This window comes from Corvus brachyrhynchos, unplaced genomic scaffold (genome assembly GCF_000691975.1).
Source record: "Corvus brachyrhynchos isolate BGI_N302 unplaced genomic scaffold, ASM69197v1 scaffold14, whole genome shotgun sequence".
In the NCBI taxonomy this organism is placed as follows: Eukaryota; Metazoa; Chordata; class Aves; order Passeriformes; family Corvidae; genus Corvus; species Corvus brachyrhynchos.
In genome coordinates, this window is record NW_008239110.1 from 14,925,385 (window position 1) to 14,944,344 (window position 18,960).

The window sequence follows — 18,960 nt, forward strand, 5'->3', positions numbered from 1 at the left end:
CTCACCACAGCTGTTGGCCTTCACACTTAAACTGGGCCTTGCTTCTCCTCGAATAGTTGCTGGGGGAGGGAGAGGGTGCGGGTGAGCCTGCTTTGATGTGAGTGCTCATGCAGCAGTTGGCACCAAATCCTTGCTGCAGATCAGGCAGCATAGGGGTTCTCCTTCTCTGTAGAGAGTGATCTAGCTACTGAGGTACTGGATGCAATGGGAGGTGAAGAAAAAAGCAAAGTATCTTTCTGCGACAAGGACTTAACCTTCCTTCAGGGGGACATTCAGGCTGAGCAGAGAGATATTTTTGCTGTCTGTGACTGTGGTCCCATTCTGTTCTTCTGTGGTTTCTCCAGGGCAGAGTAAATAACTTCATACTCAGCGTGCTGGTTTCTAGGAATACTCTTCTAAGGCACCTAATTCTCCCTGGGAATTGTATCTTGACTGTCTAACTCTTGGCTGAGGAGTCTTCCAGGCAACAGGAAATCTGCAAATTAAAACATTGCAACATATAAGTCCTTGGCTGTACCCCAGCTTTGCTGGAGGACCAGTTTTCATCTGTTTGCCTATGAAAAAATATACTCAGATGTATATCATTTCTCTTGCATCATTTAAATGATTCCTCATGTTTCCCACTGGCTATTATTTTTATTACCCACATGCAGTCACTTTGCTGGTGATTTTGTTCATTGCAATGCAGCCAGTAGCACTCTTGTTTCTTGATCCCCAAAATGTGCGGTTGAAGGTCCCACATTAACAAAAGTTGGTTGAAGTTATGTGGGCGTAGCCCTCCGTCTTCAGCTATTTTGTGGTAGGAGCTGGACCAGCTCGTTTACTCAGTGCAGAGATGGACTGTCCATTCTGGTTAACTGTGCTGGATGGCTTCTCCTGTTCCCTAGTCTTTTACTTGTCCTTATAAAGATGTTGGAAGGGGCTGTGCTCTGAGTCACTTGCTGACAGCAGTCAATATGATGCTAGTCATCTTCATGTCTTCTCCAATTTACTGACCGCTCTAGGGTCCTCTCTTTATCAATCCGAGAAATATCTCTCTTCCTTCCCCCACAATACAAGTCCACAGCTCACTAACAGCAACACTAACCTGGTGTCAGGAGGGAGCTTTGCTGCTAGCTGCATCCTCTTTGAGAAGACAGAGTAATCCATGGTTCCATGGCCAGAGCCAATAAATTGCAGTATTTATTCCTAGGGATACTTTTTAGTGTGGCCACAAGTGTGTGTGCTCTCTCCTATTATTTGGTATCTCTGTCCTCCCATAACAGTATGATGCTCAGCACTAAACACAATTTTCTTTTAGATGACATGCTGGGAGAAGTATGAGAGTAAATCACTGATGTTCTTTCTTGTTTTCTGATGTTGACACCATAACCCACATTGCTCTGGGGATCTTTCATCAGCCTTCCACACCTGCATTTTAAAAAGCAAAGAAAATCTTACCAGAAAATCAGTGTTGATGTGCAGGATTTCTCTGCAATATACTTTTGAAACTCTGGAGAGGGGAGTAGAGCACCTCTGCCTGAAGGTGTTTGGTCATCTGCTACACAGAGAATCAGTGTGCAAAGTCTGGCTGACTGTCTCACTGCTTACCTCTGGTGGTAAAGTAAGGCACACCCTGAAGAACCGAGAAGGTATTTTATAGAATCACAGAATGGTTTGGGTTGAAAGGGACAACTTTCATGGGCAGGGACAACTTTCACAAGACCAGGTGGTCAAAGCTCCGTCCAGCCTGGCCTTGAACACTTTCAGGGATGGGGCATTCACAGCTTCTCAGGGCAGGCTCTTCCACTGCCTCACCACCTTCCTGGTAAATAATTTCTTTCTCATATCAAATCTAAACCTACCCTCTTTCAGTTCCAGCTCTACCTGCCTACCCAGTCTGTGGGACACAGTTTGAACACACACACCCCTTTACCAGGGAGAACCAGGGCTGCTTAACCCACCTTGTAGGAGAAAAGGAGTTAGAAAGCTTTGTGATTGTGGACTTCAGTCTCCCCATTGAAGCTGTCACCTTTGGGCTCAAGGAATTATCACATTCAGAGGAAGCAGTGGAAGAGGTGAGGCTGTCTCTCCAGGCTGCAAGACCTATCTGGAGACCATGGAGATGTAGTTCTCATTCTCCTGGTGTGTCAAATCTTTAAGACAAGGGCAGGAACCCACTTCTCCCCCTCCTAGGAGACTGTCAGAAATACTTGTTTAGTTCACCAGCAGACAGCTGGTATGTGAGGGAATGCCCTACAGAATGGAGGTAACACCCTGTTTTGGAGAGGTAGAATGTGGGAGGGGAGGAGACATTGAGCTGAGAAGGTCAACATCTTGCAAGAGGAAGGTGAATCATACGTATTTATGCTAAAAATATATGTAACCCATGCGCACACAGTGTCACAGTGTTTCAGCTCTGCCTGCAAAGCTGGACCTCTGGTCTGTGTAGCTGGGAGACAGATAAATTCTGGATTTGGAAGGACTTGTCCTGAGCCACAGAAATAAAAGCTTGTTTACAGTGCACATGGTAAGATTTACTGAGCATTGTCTCTATTAATATCATGAACCTATGTAAGAATTTACTCCTTTCTAGATGACAGTTCCCTGGCCCAAGCTGAGAGTCCTGGACTATCATCAAGGACTCTGTTATGGATAACATATTAATAGCATCGCTTCAGATGATTTCTGATTACAGCTCTCTCTTTGTTCCTTCCCAGTTTTCTTTTCCCAAGTCTGCTCATTTCCACTCTGCTTTTTCCTCATTTCTTCTGGCTGTTCAGCTGCCAGATTTCTAGTCTGATTGCGTTCTGCCTGTAATGGAATCACTGCACCCAGGGCCAGCCATGAGATCCCAAAGAAAGACAAATGTTGGGTCCCCACTTGGGTGGCACCACGAGCATCCCCAGGAGGGAAGGGAGCCACAGCCTCTCCAGGCCAAGAGTTAAAAGTCTGGCCCTGTATTTGTGTACCAGAGCTCCAGGCTACTGTCACTGAGTGTTGAACCAACCAGGGGAGCTTGACAATGTACACTGGCAGAGGGTCTGCTTCAGAAACTGTGTTAGATTTAAGGGTGTGGAAATTCCTTCATTATTGGAATTCCCCAAACTTCAGCAGTCAGCAGATTTCATATGCTAATAATATTTGTGACAACAGGGAACCTATGAGGAGATTAAAATAAGGCTGGAGGAAGAATTGACCCAAATTCCTGGCTTTTGTCAGTTACAAATCATGCTGCACTATTGAAATTTTCATCTTAAGGATTTTAAGAATAACAGCACTATAGCCAAAGGTGGTGGGAGCAACCTTGCAATGCCGTAAAAATTCATCTGATTAAACTAGGAGGTCAAGCTGCATAATTAGATCTAATCTATTCACAAAGTGGTGTGTAAAGTGCATTAGGAGAAATGGTTTTATTTCAGATGCCATCTAAAGCAACTGATTTTAATAATTGGACAAGTGCTGAGCCAAAGGCCTGGATTTTCTGTTTATCAGCAGTTTTTCGCTACTTCATATGTAAATTTGATAATATAATGAGTGTTGAGGCCTAGTTTGTCCTTGAGCATACATGCAGAGCTGGCTGACCCCAAGGACAGGAGCAGGATACGTGCCTCCGAAGGCATCAGGGGGACACTTCATTTACTTTACATAAACCTCAGTCTTTAGTGACTCAAGACAGAATGCTCAAATAATTAAATGAACATTATTCTTGAACATGAAGTTTTAATAGTGCACCTTTTAAGTTTGTCATCAACCTGTATAAATTTATAGCAGATGAGAGTCCGTGCACAATGCGTTAACTGCTGTGAAGTGAAAGCCTGCTCCATGACTGGGGAATCCACCCTCCATTCTCTAGATCCCAAAGAAATCAACTCCCCAGCTAGAACTTGCTGGGAGAAACTAATGATGAGCAGGATGGATAAAAGTATTCCTACTGCAACTATCTGTATACACTCTAGGAGCAACAGCTTCAGCTTCCATGGTAATTTTGCTTTTAGCTTTCTGTCAGTATAATGAAGAAAGAAAAGTATGTTTTTAACTACAGCATTAATTTTTCAGGCTAGATGTGAGTTGCATGTCAAAACTGAAATCTTAGTTTGTGGAAGTGACATATTCACTGGACACATTTGAAAACCTTAGAATTCAAAACAATACCACAATAGTTTAAATATGTATTTAGTCAAATATACTTTCAATAGCATGAAATGTGTAATAGAGCCACTTCTGGTTTGATTTCAAAACAGCCAGCTTTTGTTTTCTGTCTGAAACCGCACACCGTTGTAGTTGGGTAACTTCCTCACAGGGCAGGATGGAAAGGAGCCATGGAAGCATAAAACCCCCCTTGCAGTCTCCTGTGAAACAGCCAATAAAGGAAATCCAAGCATGGATGATCTTAGGTGCTTCTGCCGTCTGTGGTGGGACACCTGCGGGGCCAGCCGGGACCGGGAACAGGGATGCGTCCCTGGAAGTGCCTTGTCTCTGAGTCACTGCAGCAGCTGAGCTGGGGCTAAATTGGAAACAGAAATACATTGTCATGTCACCCGGATGCTCTGCCTCCAGCCAAATGGTAGACAGAAAAAAATGCTACCAGATGTTCTTATGTTATTAATATTGTTATTATTGTTATTATAAATAATATTCCATGTTGGCTGGCGTTCAGTCCTAGCCCATCTGCAGCACACATGCTTGGGAGGAGAGCCCCAGCAGCCTGTGGCTCCCCCAGTTCCCTGCACACCTGTAAAAGAGGCTGGGCAGGCCCCGCTCCCTGTGCTGGAGGATGGAGGATGCAGGGGCTGCCCTAAGACAGGGTTCTCCCTGCCTCGCTCCCCTCTGTCTGCTAGCTCTGCTGGCATCCCAGCAATGCTGCCTCAGCCAGGCGTTTTTTCCACTTCCCTCTTTCCAGCAGGGCGGGATCCTTTCCCCCACAGCTCTGCTTGGAGAGCTTTGTATCCATTTGCAACCCTGGGCTTATAAGATGAAGTCAAGCTGTGCTGATGTTCCTCTCACTGGACACTTTGCAGTAGGAGGTGCCAGCGTGATATTCCCATGGTCTGAAGCACCTCTGGCCAAGAACACAGGTGCCACTTCAGTGAAAAGTTCTCTGGCTAAACCTTCCTATCTAATGTTAGACCAGAAACTCTAAAAATTTGCTCCCACTCCATGGTAACAAAAAATGGACTGGCTTTGTAGGTGAATATGGAGTATGGCATCACTCCACTGTGGGTCTCACCATAAACTTCGGCATATTCTCTGTCTCAAGGGTGCAGCAGCTACCAAGCACTGTATAATGTAAGTGCCAAACCATTGCTGGAGTGGAAATTATCCCATTATACCCATTTAGGCCAACTGCCTAGGAATATGGGAATGAGAAAAAAATTATTGCAGGAGGTGATGACAGAGGTTCATTAAAAATAATAAAATGCTAAGATACTATTAAGTGTGGCATACTAGTATTTGTACATCTCTAAGCTGAAGAAACAGGGCTCCAGTATAAATAGATGAAACTTTATAAATGGACATTTGTGGTCACACTAGCTGTGCAGTAAGACAGTGTATTTTTAATTACTACATTGTGGCGACATACAGCATTGGTAAAGCACTTCCCAGGGATATGTGAATATGTTGTATCTGTCACTAGACGTCTGCAGCCACCAAAAAATGAAGTACAACCCTCTGAAGGTCACACTTGCCTTAAATGGCTGTACACACAGTGCATCTCCCTCCACGCAGGGCAGTGCCCAGGCAGCTGAGGGCCCAGTGTGGCTCTCAGTCTCCCACCATGGGTCACAATTCCCAGCTAGGGGAGCACAGACCCACCTGTGGTACTTGTACTCTTGGCTAGAAACAGGAGGAGTGCTCAGTGCAGATTCTGAGAAAGGGCAGTGCCCACAGTGGCTGGAAAGTCTCTTCCCAAAGGCAAACCTGGACCAGGGACAACCTGGCCAAAACAGCCAGCTGTGTTCTGGGTGAAATCTCAGCTGTTCTGCACACAGGAGCTAGCTACAGCCATAGCAAAAACAGTTATCAGATCTGCTTCAGTTGCTTTGGGTCTGTATTGGAGCAATTCCTTTGCCATGGCTTCAGTAATGATCATCAGTCTTTATCTCACTTAGAGCAAGGCTCATCCTATGCAATGAGATGTCCACACAATCATGTTTTCTGGACGGCATCTCCTTTTCTGGCTGAAAGGTTTGTCCAGAGAGAACAGAAGAGTTTTATGGTCAGGGGTTTTCAGCCCATGACTATGTGGAGATGTTTGGGCTTCTGAAAATGCAAAAAACTGTAAAAGAAAGGCCTGGGGTCTTGCACAGCCCCTCTATGCACACCGTGAACTTCCCAAGCAGGGCATGCAGGTGCTGCCAGCCAGAAGCCCTCCTGGGAGCAGCAGAGGCCCTCGCAGGTCTGTCGCTGCAGACTAAGACCTTAATTCCTCTACAGACTACCTTGGTATTTCTTCTTTCCTCCCACACCCCTCCTTTTCCTTTTGCACCCCTGGGGACACAGAATCAACCGAGTGTATATTGGTGGAAGTGGCTTTTTCAGACACCTCACATTCCCCCAGCATGCCGCTGGAAAACAAAGCTGGTGCTAGTCTGAATCCATAACAAAACAGCAGGAAACCTTTTCTCTATTAAATCAACAAGGCATTGCCACTGATGTGAATAAGTCACAGACTTCATGCTCGCCACCTGAGAGACATCCACTCATCCTATGGAAAAGAGAGAAGCAATTAGTCTAAATTGTGGGCAAATGAACATATAAGGGTGTTTTCCCTCTTTTCCTTTTCCCGCTATTTTAGAACCCAGCAGTTTTCTGCTTCAAGTGGAAAATAGGGATTGTTACTGTATTCAGCCTTGGTTTTTTTCTAGACGCTTATAAATCTTGCTAATTAGCTGTAGAAATCATAAAAGCTCAGCATAATGTTTTAATCATAAGCTCCTCAGGACACTGATGTTCATGTTGTTCCCTGGATCCTCATTTCCATGTACAAATTACTGTGCCCATAACACTTTGGCAGCTCATCTCTCATGCCAAGGATACTTTCAACAGAATTATTATTTCAGTAACTAAGCCACTAGCTTACACCGGCAAAAAATAAAAATAAGAGAATAGCATTGCAGTGGAAGGTCCCCCCTCCTTGTACTGGTGGAATATTAAAGCTTCTTCAAAGTAATTAAATGCAGGTTTCAAGTATAAAGCCTGGCTGACAGATCAATGAAACAATTTTCTGTTTTCCAAGAAGCTAAAGAAAAGTTCCCCAGTCAGCAGCTGAGGAGGATAGGAATCCATAAGCACCACACTTAGATAGCAGTGCTAACACTTTGGGAATTTCTGGGGCAATACAACAGGTCGAAGGCATCGTGAACACAGCTGTGAAATCAAACCTCACTTGAATTCTTATCCCAATCACCATAAACAAGGTCAGCATCTGCTAAGACACTGGATAATAATAGCTTGCTTAATTATACATTTTGCCTGTAATTTATTCCAGATCAACTTTCCTAGTGGCAGTGAAGGAGGGTATTTTCCAGTTCTTTTATGTTCCTGTGATTAGTGAATAATGCCCTTGGTGTATGTGCATACATCTAATTTTCAGTTTTGACTTTAATGCAATTTAACATCATCAAAATAAATATTATTCTTCACTTTTCCAAATTTTGTTTCAGCGCTTGTAAAGTAAATATTTTGCTTAAGAATGTGGAAAGCCTGTGCCTGATTACTGAAGCTCTTTCTGAGGGGGAGAAGGAGCCCATCCCTCTATCTGGGCAGCTCAGGATCACCCAACAGATGATGGTGCTTCTTTAAGGGTGGACAAGACTTTCCTAAGCTGTGGCAGAGGAGCAGGGTGGATGGCCAGGGATACCTCCTTTACCTGCTCTATCAAATTTGCCTTAGCTACAGCCCAAATAGTAAAGGAGGAATGGGTTAATGCGATAAACGCTTTATTTTTTTTTTGTTCCTTTACATAAATTGTCAAACTACATTCATCTTTGAACCATTGGACATCAGTCGCATTCCTTTACTGTCTTCGAACTGACAATGTCAGTCAAATTTCTGAGCAGCTCAGAGCTCCTGTGCTGGGCACGGCTGCAGAAAATTGGACAGAGCCAAGCTTGACCTTTTGGAATCCCCCACCTCTGCAGTGGCATGGCTGAGGTGTCACAGGCTTCTGGTGGTCATTTCCCATACACCTAAGACTGCTTGCTGGCAGTGAACATCATGGCTGAAAAGAATATCTTGGTTTGCAGCTGCAATGGAAATATGGAAAGAACAGGAATATGGAAAGCACATAGGACGTGACCTGCTCCGAGTCTGCATCTCCAGCCCATACTGGGGGAGGCTTGGGTGAGTCAAAAGAAGCTCTGTGACTGTTCCCTTGGTCAAACAAAAGCACCCCTCAAGACAGATATTACATTTGCTAAAAAATTGGATGAAAAAGTCACTGATCATGAGTTTCTGGTTAAGTCTTATTTTCTGAGCTGTTTTCAAGCAAAAGTGAAAATTGAAAATTGGCAAACTTACAAGATCAATAGGGTTTACTTAAATGACTCACCAATTAGCATGTCTGTGGCTTTTAGTAACATTGTATTCTTGCCAATCACACTGGTTTAAACTTTCCCTCATATATAAATTACACACCCAGATTCATGACTCCTTTCTCTTTTCTTTTCTTTTTTCTTTTCTTTTCTTTTCTTTTCTTTTCTTTTCTTTTCTTTTCTTTTCTTTTCTTTTCTTTTCTTTTCTTTTCTTTTCTTTTCTTTTCTTTTCTTTTCTTTTCTTTTCTTTTCTTTTCTTTTCTTTTCTTTTCTTTTCTTTTCTTTTCTTTTCTTTTCTTTTCTTTTCTTTTCTTTTCTTTTCTTTTCTTTTCTTTTCTTTTCTTTTCTTTTCTTTTCTTTTCTTTTCTTTTCTTTTCTTTTCTTTTCTTTTCTTTTCTTTTCTTTTCTTTTCTTTTCTTTTCTTTTCTTTTCTTTTCTTTTCTTTTCTTTTCTTTTCTTTTCTTTTCTTTTCTTTTCTTTTCTTTTCTTTTCTTTTCTTTTCTTTTCTTTTCTTTTCTTTTCTTTTCTTTTCTTTTCTTTTCTTTTCTTTTCTTTTCTTTTCTTTTCTTTTCTTTTCTTTTCTTTTCTTTTCTTTTCTTTTCTTTTCTTTTCTTTTCTTTTCTTTTCTTTTCTTTTCTTTTCTTTTCTTTTCTTTTCTTTTCTTTTCTTTTCTTTTCTTTTCTTTTCTTTTCTTTTCTTTTCTTTTCTTTTCTTTTCTTTTCTTTTCTTTTCTTTTCTTTTCTTTTCTTTTCTTTTCTTTTCTTTTCTTTTCTTTTCTTTTCTTTTCTTTTCTTTTCTTTTCTTTTCTTTTCTTTTCTTTTCTTTTCTTTTCTTTTCTTTTCTTTTCTTTTCTTTTCTTTTCTTTTCTTTTCTTTTCTTTTCTTTTCTTTTCTTTTCTTTTCTTTTCTTTTCTTTTCTTTTCTTTTCTTTTCTTTTCTTTTCTTTTCTTTTCTTTTCTTTTCTTTTCTTTTCTTTTCTTTTCTTTTCTTTTCTTTTCTTTTCTTTTCTTTTCTTTTCTTTTCTTTTCTTTTCTTTTCTTTTCTTTTCTTTTCTTTTCTTTTCTTTTCTTTTCTTTTCTTTTCTTTTCTTTTCTTTTCTTTTCTTTTCTTTTCTTTTCTTTTCTTTTCTTTTCTTTTCTTTTCTTTTCTTTTCTTTTCTTTTCTTTTCTTTTCTTTTCTTTTCTTTTCTTTTCTTTTCTTTTCTTTTCTTTTCTTTTTTTCTGGCTTTTCTGTTTTTTTTTCTTTACTTTTTTTCTCCTCCTCCTCTCACCTGCTCTCATATCCTCTTGTTTCCTCTTCTCTCCACTGAATTTTCCACATGATGTTTCCAGGGAAGTCTGTCTGTCCAGCAGGTGAGAAGTGCGGTTTGGGGACAGATGCCCTGCAGCACTTGTAGCATGAGGATTGAAACAGAGATCAAGGAGAAATCACCAATCTCCCTATGAGCTGTGTAACCAATATTTCTTATTGCAGGTTCAGTGCTCTGCAGGGAGTAAAGGGTCTTAATAAATGCACTTTTTAAAGGATCAAATGAGAGTGTGGTCAACACTGCTCTTCTGTCTCTGAGACTGACAAGGCAGAGCAAGCCTGTTACTGTTTTGGAGTTAGCCCTAGCTACTGTCATCTGTACCTTGTCCCCCTGTGGCTCCCAGAAGGCTGGGGAGGAAAAGGTGCCGAGAGCAGCTGGCCTCACCACCTGGGTGGCTGGGCTGGGGACGGCAGGCTGGCCGTGCACAGATTAACTTGCACAGTCTCAGATCAAGTATAAATTCCCAGACTGAGCTGAAACATCTGCAAACAGCTTGGAGCTTGCGTGCTCGAGAGGCCTGTCCCTGTTCTTGACTCTGTGTGTGTTCATCCATTCCATTTGACTTTGCTGCCCAGGAGAACAAGCTGTGAGCACGGTGTCCTTCAGGCAGCTCCCGTTGCTTTCACGTTTGCACATGAGGCATGCAGCTGCCTTACTCTGGTTTTGTGAGAGGGAATGTGGCCATCAAACTGCAGTGACCATCCTTGGAGGCCCTCTGGCTCGGGAGCCGGGGATACAACCCCGGCTGAGGTGGGCTGAGGCTGCGCGGTGTCACCTGGCGCTCGCCATGTGCGAAGCGGGGCCGCACGGCAGCTCATTAAACCAGGGGAACCCGATCTTGTGTCTGAGCCCTTGTTCAGCCTGAAACACGCCAGATTTGTTGACCTTACAGGCACACTGCAAACCACATTACTCCTCATAGGCTTTTGCAGAGGTTATGAGCCTGGGGAACATGTGGTTAAAAGGGAACTAGGCCATGTATTTACGTGGGTTTATTTTATTCTTTTCCTCTCCTGGTGCAGCACATTATTTTATTTGCTACAAAATTGCTTTTGGCAATTAGATGGACACTTTTCTGCATGTGAGAAATCTGAAGAAATTAAAAGTCTTTGAGGGGCTTAAACACCATCTTGTGTTTAGCTAAGATGAAGCTTAACAACAAACTGGACTAAGATGAGTTTATACACAGGCACATAAAGCTCCAGGGTGGTCTTAGTGGGTCTGCTGAATCCGCCCTACAACTGCAATGCTCCGGCTGTGTTTCCTGCCGTGAGTTTGCACAGGTGTCTGCATAACTTGGCTCCCAGTGTACTTATTTCTTGCGATGAGACACCAGACTGAAAAAAATCACATTACACCAGCTTAGCCTGAGATCAGTTTGCTGGACTGACAGTCAGGGGAAAACCTCTGGTGAACTGTGCACATCTGACACAAGAATGGGGAGATCGTCGGGCTCTGGACCCCTCAGGACCATTTTTAGAGATGTGCTTTCCAGGCCTGACCTGCCCTGAGTATGACATAAGGGAGCCCACACAGTGAGTCAGTGTTGGAACCGAATCCTGGCTCTCAGTCCTCTGCTCACTCTGCTAAACCACACTGAGATTAAACCAACAGAGGCAAAGAGGGAGCCTGGATATAAGGGAATTTAGCAGGGAACCTGCCTTGACTTATTAATGGAAACTTTTGAAAACAGGCAGCAGCAGTAATTTTATTATATTTTTTTCCCATGCTGAAACAATTTGTGTCCAGTAGAGCCATTCCCTGGAAAAACATTTCTTTAATTTATCTTCTTTAATTATCACTCATCTTTAGCGGCATCTGGTTCTGATATTTTATTAGAAAGTTTGCATGTTTAAACCAGGCCTGGGTGGTATTTAATTTTTTCTTGTTTCCATTTTCTACTGCGCTGGTACTTCCCATGGTGGGAAGAGATTGGCTTTGCTTTATTTCACAAGGCATAATAAGTCATACGGCCGTTCTACGGTAACATCATTATTACCATGTAAGCATGCTCAGAGACATATCCTGCAGATTACGTGGTGTATTTACTTTAGGTTAGAGTGCCAAGCATTACAACCAGCAGGCTGGGTTCCTGTTGTGAAGAGATGCACACTGCTTGTGGCAAGATGTACTTTCTCCCCAAGATCTTAGCATCTGACTGGTGGTGCTGAACAGCTTATGATCTCCAAAACAAAGACTGATTTTTGAGAGGAATCCTTAAAATTGGGTGCCTGTAATATTTCTCAAGTTGTGCTTCCAAAGCATGAGGTACTCGACATCCAGCTCCCTGCTGAGATTTTAAGCTGTAGTTTCTATGAGTGATTGTGGACAGAAGAAGAAAGATTGATTCCAGTTCTTCCTTTGTTAACAGTGCTTTTTGAGACTAGGTCCCTGCTAAGGCACAAGGCGCTGCTCAGGCTGTCTTTAAAGTTGACAAAACTTTTGTTTCTGCTGCTGATTCTTTCTTCAGCTAAATGTTGTTTTATGATCATCTATGACCTTCTCTAAAATAACCCACTAGTGTCACTGGTGGGTTGGTCAAAAATCATCTCTCAGATAAAGATTAATTCACCTGTAACAGGAAGATACCTGTTTTTCTGAACAGGGGAAAAACGTCTTTTAGAGAATTGCAGATATAAGCTATCACCATTTTATATAAGAAAGGATAAAAATGAGATAATGATGTCAGGTATTAAAGGGGAATTTTAGACAGAAATAAAGAAGAGCAGATGTCAGTTGAAGGTTTTCAGCACCTACAGTATATTGCACTTTCCTTCCTGCGACATCTGCTTACTTAACATGCTGTACTGGATTTTGTGGTGTATACTTAGTTCATGGTCTGCCTGTTTTCCCTATCGTGCAATGTTCTCTTCTGGTTAGATGGAATTATGGTCTGTGTGGTAAGGGTAAATTAAATATGACCTAACAGTCACTTGTCCTCATATACATAAGCCAGTGAGTCTTTGCTGTTGTCCAGCAAGGGCTGTGTCCTTTCTTACTGGTGCACAGCTATAATGCCCACAGGAGCCTTGATGAAATTTCATCTAAATAAGCAGTTTGGTTTTGGAAGAGAAGAACTGCTAGTCTTGAAATGTAACATGGAAAAGAAATGCTGTGCAGATATTGCTCAGATGATCATGAACAGGGCATGCATTAGTACTTCTTGTTACTGCCCTGGAACTGGAAGACAGGAGCTGAGCAGACCTGGCACATACTCTATTGCAACATAATGCAAAATCACTAACATGCTGGTAGGTTAAACATGATTTCAGGTGAACTAAACAAGCCTAGTTTACATATTAGCAGTAGAGCAGAGGACACTAGGCCCTGGAAAAGAGCATTACCATTTTCAGCACCAACAGGCAGTGCTTCCTCTGGGTGGTACGAGCTTGTCCCACTGCATCTTTCAAGCCCTCAGACAGCAGGACTGGCAGCACTTCTGCCCCTCTGGTGTCTGATGGACCACAAACCCCACAAGAGAAGAAGACATGTTGGCTCAGACATCAGGCACTGTCTGATGCTCTCAGTGGCATGAGACATAGTGTGGAGACAGCTGCCAGTGTCTGGACTGTGGGGCTCACATCCACAGTTCCAGCAGAGTTTGTTACTAAAAACTGGGTCTTGGCCTCACCTTGGACATTGAGCCTTGGCCAGCTGGGGAACATTTCAAGAGTCTGGGTCTCAACTTCCCTTGAGTTGCCAGGGACTGCAGTACGGGGAGGAAAGGTTTCACCAAAAACCATGTTTTGATGCCTGTGGACTTTCCCTCAAGGATAGTGTGACAAATGATGCCCACAAAATGTCAAAACCACTTTCTCAAAACTAGTATTTCCTTTTCCAAAAAGCATTTACCAAATGAGCAATTCTTCCCCATCCTCCAAATTATCCACAGCTCTGCCCCTTTGGCAACTGAGGCAGGTCTCTGCTTCTGCAGACACTACAGCGAGTGCCTGAGTCTCAGTCTGGTGCCCCTGAACAGCTCCCCAAGATCTCCTTGGCTCTGAAAAGAGAGTCCTGCTGATGCAGCCAGAGTTCATTTGTGCTTCTCGCTTGTCAGACTTTTGGCTCTGTCTTTCCCAACCAGTTCAGTAGGCCCTGCAGGAAGCTGAACCAGACTCCTGGGAGCCCATGACTTTCCCATTGTCCTGTGTTAACTGCAGGGCTGGCTGAGTTCAAGCCATTTTTCTTCCTTTCTGATTGTTTTCCTTACAGTCTGCTATTAAGCATAACCCAAATACTTGTGCAGTAAACAGTTATTAGGCCAGTGCACACTGTTAAAATTATTGCAGGATAGCTCTGTGTCTATCACACCACACACTACCCAGCTAAATATGCAACAGGCTGCTCCTTGTCCATCACATATACTCATGACCCCAGGACATCAACGTCATGCAGCACGATGAACGTAGAGTGATGCCTGCCCTGACACCTGCAAAAAATCCGGTCAGACTAAGCTAGCTACAGCTTCAGGGATGTTTCCTAAAGCATTTTATTATGAAGATTTGAACTGGGGCCACATGGCAATGCTAAGATTTGGTCTTGGCTGGTTTTATCTTTTTTCAGTGATTTTGAAACAACGGTGAAGAGATCATCCAGCTCTGAGGTCAAGTACAAACAGGCAGCAGCTCAGTTTAATCAAGGATAAAACACAAAGGTAGTGGAAGATTGTCTTCATTTGTCTAATGGACTGTATTAGATGACATCAGAGCACCATTGCAGTGTCTAAAGAGCATAATCATTTTATTCAGGTAAGAAGGAAAACACATCTCCAGACTCGTTGCTGGATCTTAACAGGTAACTGAAAAAGAAAATGCACATGGAGACTAATGAGCTCTTCCATTTCTAGTTGAGTTCCATCCCTGCTCCCTTCTGAGAGGGAGGTCCATTTTCTGAGGAGGTAGTTGTATGGGGAATGTGGAGAGAAGAAGTCATTATGGAAAGGAGAGGATAGCAAGCCCACTCAGGCTGAAAACAGCCTGGCCTCCCACCCAGAGGGGACAGGAACTGCTCCAAGACACTCCTTCTGTCCCAGCTACCCCATCTTGGGGAATAAGAGACTTCGTCTTCCAAGGGTACCAAAAAAATAAGCTTTTGCCTGGATAGAGCCACTGAAATAGAAGGGCAAAATACCTCCCTCAGAAAGGTGTGAAATCATCATGCAATTATCAAGCTGGATTTCTTTTTTTTTGTGCTGTGCTTTTCGTCTGTCATGGGTGTAAACTTGGCCTTGTGGTTGAAATGGCAACAGCTGTAAACTTCAAAGAATAACTTCCTCCACGCTTTTTTAATAAGCGTCTACCCTCATCAGCAGACAATCTGCATGGTTCAGCTGAGTTTCTAATTGTCCAGTACTTTCATGCACGAAGTACAAGCTATGGTTTCCCAGGCTTGTTTTAGGACACAGCACTCGCCCATTAGAGGGAAATTTTTCCATATTGCTCACTGACAGGATATGGAAGAAGTGAATATTTTGCTGGAAAGACCTGGGGTTATTCCCTAACAAATTGAGTGTGGTATCTGTGGTTTGGCATGAACATCAGCACTGATTTATCTCACTGTAGCCCAGAATCACCGTGGGCTATCTGACTGCTTCAGCCGACACATAGGAAGGTTAGTGCACTACTTCCAGGTATTTTTTCTTTTTTACTCCCTGGGGTACCCTAGAACTAACCCTTAGTAAAGCACACAGTCCTCTCTTGTTCTGCTTTTCTTTTCAGCCATTTTCAGCCTTGCTATGTCTGAAATTAGGTGGAGAAAGGAGTAAGTTAGGCTAGAGGTCCCTGGCTCATTTATGGCTTATTTGGCAGGCACCTGTTTTTACTGTTGAACTTTCCTTCCCTTTCCTTTCCTTTCCTTTCAATAATTTTCTCTCAAAAGCCTAAGTGATTGGGTGCTGGTGAATATTGATTGTATTGCATTTGGGTCTTGGATCATACCTTCACAAAATTTGGGAAGAGCCTTCTATGCCTTGAGCTTCCAGAAACAATAACAAACAAAAATAACTTTTGCATTAAATCTGAATGATGTGACTTTGCTGAGGCTGTCTTCAGGATCGTAATTTCTGATTCGTGTCTGATCAGTGCCATGGCCTGTGAGTTTGGGAAGTCCCTGGATACACTGAAAAGGCATCAGAATCCGGCTGCCAACCCACTGATGTACTGAGATACTTCCCTTGTTCTTGTGTCAATAGCAGTGTATTTCTTTTTCAAAGGGGCCACTTCCCACTTCTTCCTTACCCTCTTCTGATTATTCTGGACAAAATAAGGGCACCAGCCTTAGCACTGGGCATCTGATCCCAACAACCAGTACTTCTCTTTGTAACTGATAATAGAGATATAGTTTATTGCTTCTAAATAAATAACATCATTGCAGATAAAATGAAGGTGAGCTTGGGGAACCCAGCCATTTGTAAGGCTGGTAGTGTGTTTTGAATTAATTTCCTTACCTTACCATCCCTTAATATATCTGCGGCTTGACCTTTATTAGAGATTTTTAAGAACAGATTCAACATATACTCAGCTGTATTTAGCTTGCCTCATACTGGCCCATGGAATAAATGGCTTCTTGGGATCCCTTCCAGCTTTGTTTCTGGGATGTTTATGACTCTCACTTTACTACAATGCAGTATGCAAAAATATTACCCTGTATGTTACGTATGCTGCCTGTGAGGCTCTTTGTTCAAGCTGGACCCCTCCCCAAGCTAGACACCTCTGGCTGTTTCCAGTCTATATATGTGGAGTGTCCTCCAACTCAAATTGCTTCTTTTATGCCTGCTGTATGGTTGTCTTTTAGTTGTTTTGTCTCCTTTTGGATGTCCTCTTATGCATTTCAGTTTTCAAAATCAGCTTCTTGTTTGCCTGGTTCTCTTACTAGTAGCTGCAAGATGTCTTGTAGGTCAGTTTTATAGTCCTGAACAAGAAAAAGGGAAAGCTTTCATGAAGGACTCCTTAATTTCTCTGAATGTAACCACTTCTGGGGACCCAACTCTGCTATTTTAGGCACTAGTAATAGGTGGATTGTTCAAAAATCCTGTTTTTATTGTTATAGATCATTGGGAGCCTGTACTGAAGCAATAAGGCTGCACAAGGGCATGAATGATTGACCTAAGTTTCCATGAGGGATCAAGTAAAAGTCTGGCGGATTGCTTCGGATCTCAAAGATAGAGATGTTGGGGGTTTTTTTCCCCCAGTTGTGTAAAAGTCCTGGACAAATCCACAGAAGGTATGTTTAAAAGGCCCTTTCAGGAATATCTATTCCTAAGGAAAAACAGCTCCTGCCCAGGGCAACTGGTTGATGTACTTCAAGGGACACATTCGGTCACTGGAGCACCAGTGATGTCTCATTTACTGAAATGCTAGAATTATCTCCAAGACATATAAAAAAATATTAAATTTGTCTCTGAAATTTAGTCAACTGACTGAATGGATCACAAAACTCTAGTTTTGAATGCCTTTATTTTGTGGGAAATTGTTTCCTAGGGATGTTTCTACTTATGTCAAATAATTGTTTTTGCTATTTGGTAGGGACGCCAGATACCACTGTCTGCATAAGAAAATGCTAATTTTTTGGCACACTGGGATGCCAAGTAGACATGTTATATGGCTACACATGTACATTCTGGTATCAATAGTGGATGAAAATAATATAAATGTATTTATGTATTTACTGGAAAATCTGTGGATAATCAGAACACTTCTACCAAAAAAAAAAAAAAAAAAAAAAAAAAAGTCTTATTTTGCATTCTTGATCAATTAGAAATACAGTCCAGATCCTCTGAAAGAAAAAAAGAACCAAACAAAACCCCAGCTCCCTAAGAGTAGTGAATGATCAAGCTGCAGCCTGTATTTTTTCCTAAGGGAACATTGAACGAGATGTTGATGAATGCCTTCTTCTGGTCTGCTTCAGCCACAAATGAGAGTACAGGGTAAGTCAGCTCCAGGCACACACACTGTTCCAATCAAGGGAGCAGAAGGGGCACTTTGCATTCACCTTCTGGCCCATAAGTCAGGGATCCCACTACATGGGATGTAGGGAACCAGTCTGTAGATGGGTCTGCTCTCAACATAGAAGTGGATGTAGCTGGCGTGAATACCTAGGCACAGGAGCTAGGAAGTACTCCTGGGTCCTGCCAGACAGACATGGGCAAAATGCCCCGTGCTTGTAAAGTGTTTTGGAGCAGGGATAGATGATAGATAGCAAACCTTGCATGTTTATTGCTTATGAATTACCTTTCCAAAGACACACTTCCTTCCCTTCAGCCAGCTGTTCTGCCTCAGCACTCTTAGCTGGTAGATCTCCAGACCTGCAATGTGAGTTTAAAATAATTTATTGAAAAATCTTCCTCTTTGTTGCAGTCAGTTGAATCTGCTGGGCTATGCAAGAAAGAGTAGTTCAACTAAGATTATTTTCAACAATTCTTGTTCTATTTCATAATAAAACTCAATGAGAAAAAGACTGATCAGTCAAATATCATCTCTGGCCTTTTCTGTCCATTGTTTGCTGTCAAAACAAAATAGTTTTGAGCATTTTCTTTTCATTTGTATTACATGGGTTTAGGCAAGGGCTCAATCTAATAATACTTATCAAAGGCAAGAGTCCTTTCATCTACAGATTTGTGTGAGCATTGAATCAGCCCCTAACTGCCTGTGTCTGTATTTTTGCCATGGAAGTTGAAAGCTTGGATCTCCTAGATTAGACCCCCCACATGGGAGAAATAAACAGGGCAAATCCAAAGGAAATCTGCTTGAACATCACCTTCACCGTTCTATTTCTGATAGTCTGGAACTCTGGAGGGACAGCAAAAGATTTTGAGTGATGTAGCTACTCAGCAGCAGGTACTTTCACCGCTCCCACTCATCCTGGTGGCTATCCCCATCCCTTTGTAAGACACCCGTGGTCTATGTGTGGATAATATATGGTGGAGACAGAGGACAGTTCTCAGCCTGACATGTAGGATAATGTGCTCAGATCCCAGTATTGTCAGTCTGCTTGTCTGATCATTCACACAGGTCTTTACATTTTTATATGCCTCACCTTCTTATAAATAAAATCAGAATAACATCATCTTGAGAAACTACTACAGCAAGCATCCATCCATCCATCCATCCATCCATCCATCCATCCATCCATCCATCCA

The 18,960-nt window shown here is 42.4% G+C and overlaps 1 long non-coding RNA gene across 1 annotated transcript in view; it reads right to left on the minus strand.

The window, feature by feature from the left end:
- Nucleotides 1-3,771: 3,771 nt before the first annotated feature.
- Nucleotides 3,772-18,960, minus strand: part of LOC108448028 — a 97,713-nt gene continuing 82,524 nt past the window's right edge. The window contains exons 3-4 of the long non-coding RNA XR_001863809.1: nt 18,053-18,126; nt 3,772-4,486 (exon numbers count right to left, since the gene is read on the minus strand). This is a non-coding gene — a long non-coding RNA (uncharacterized LOC108448028). The remainder of the gene's footprint in view (nt 4,487-18,052; nt 18,127-18,960) is intronic.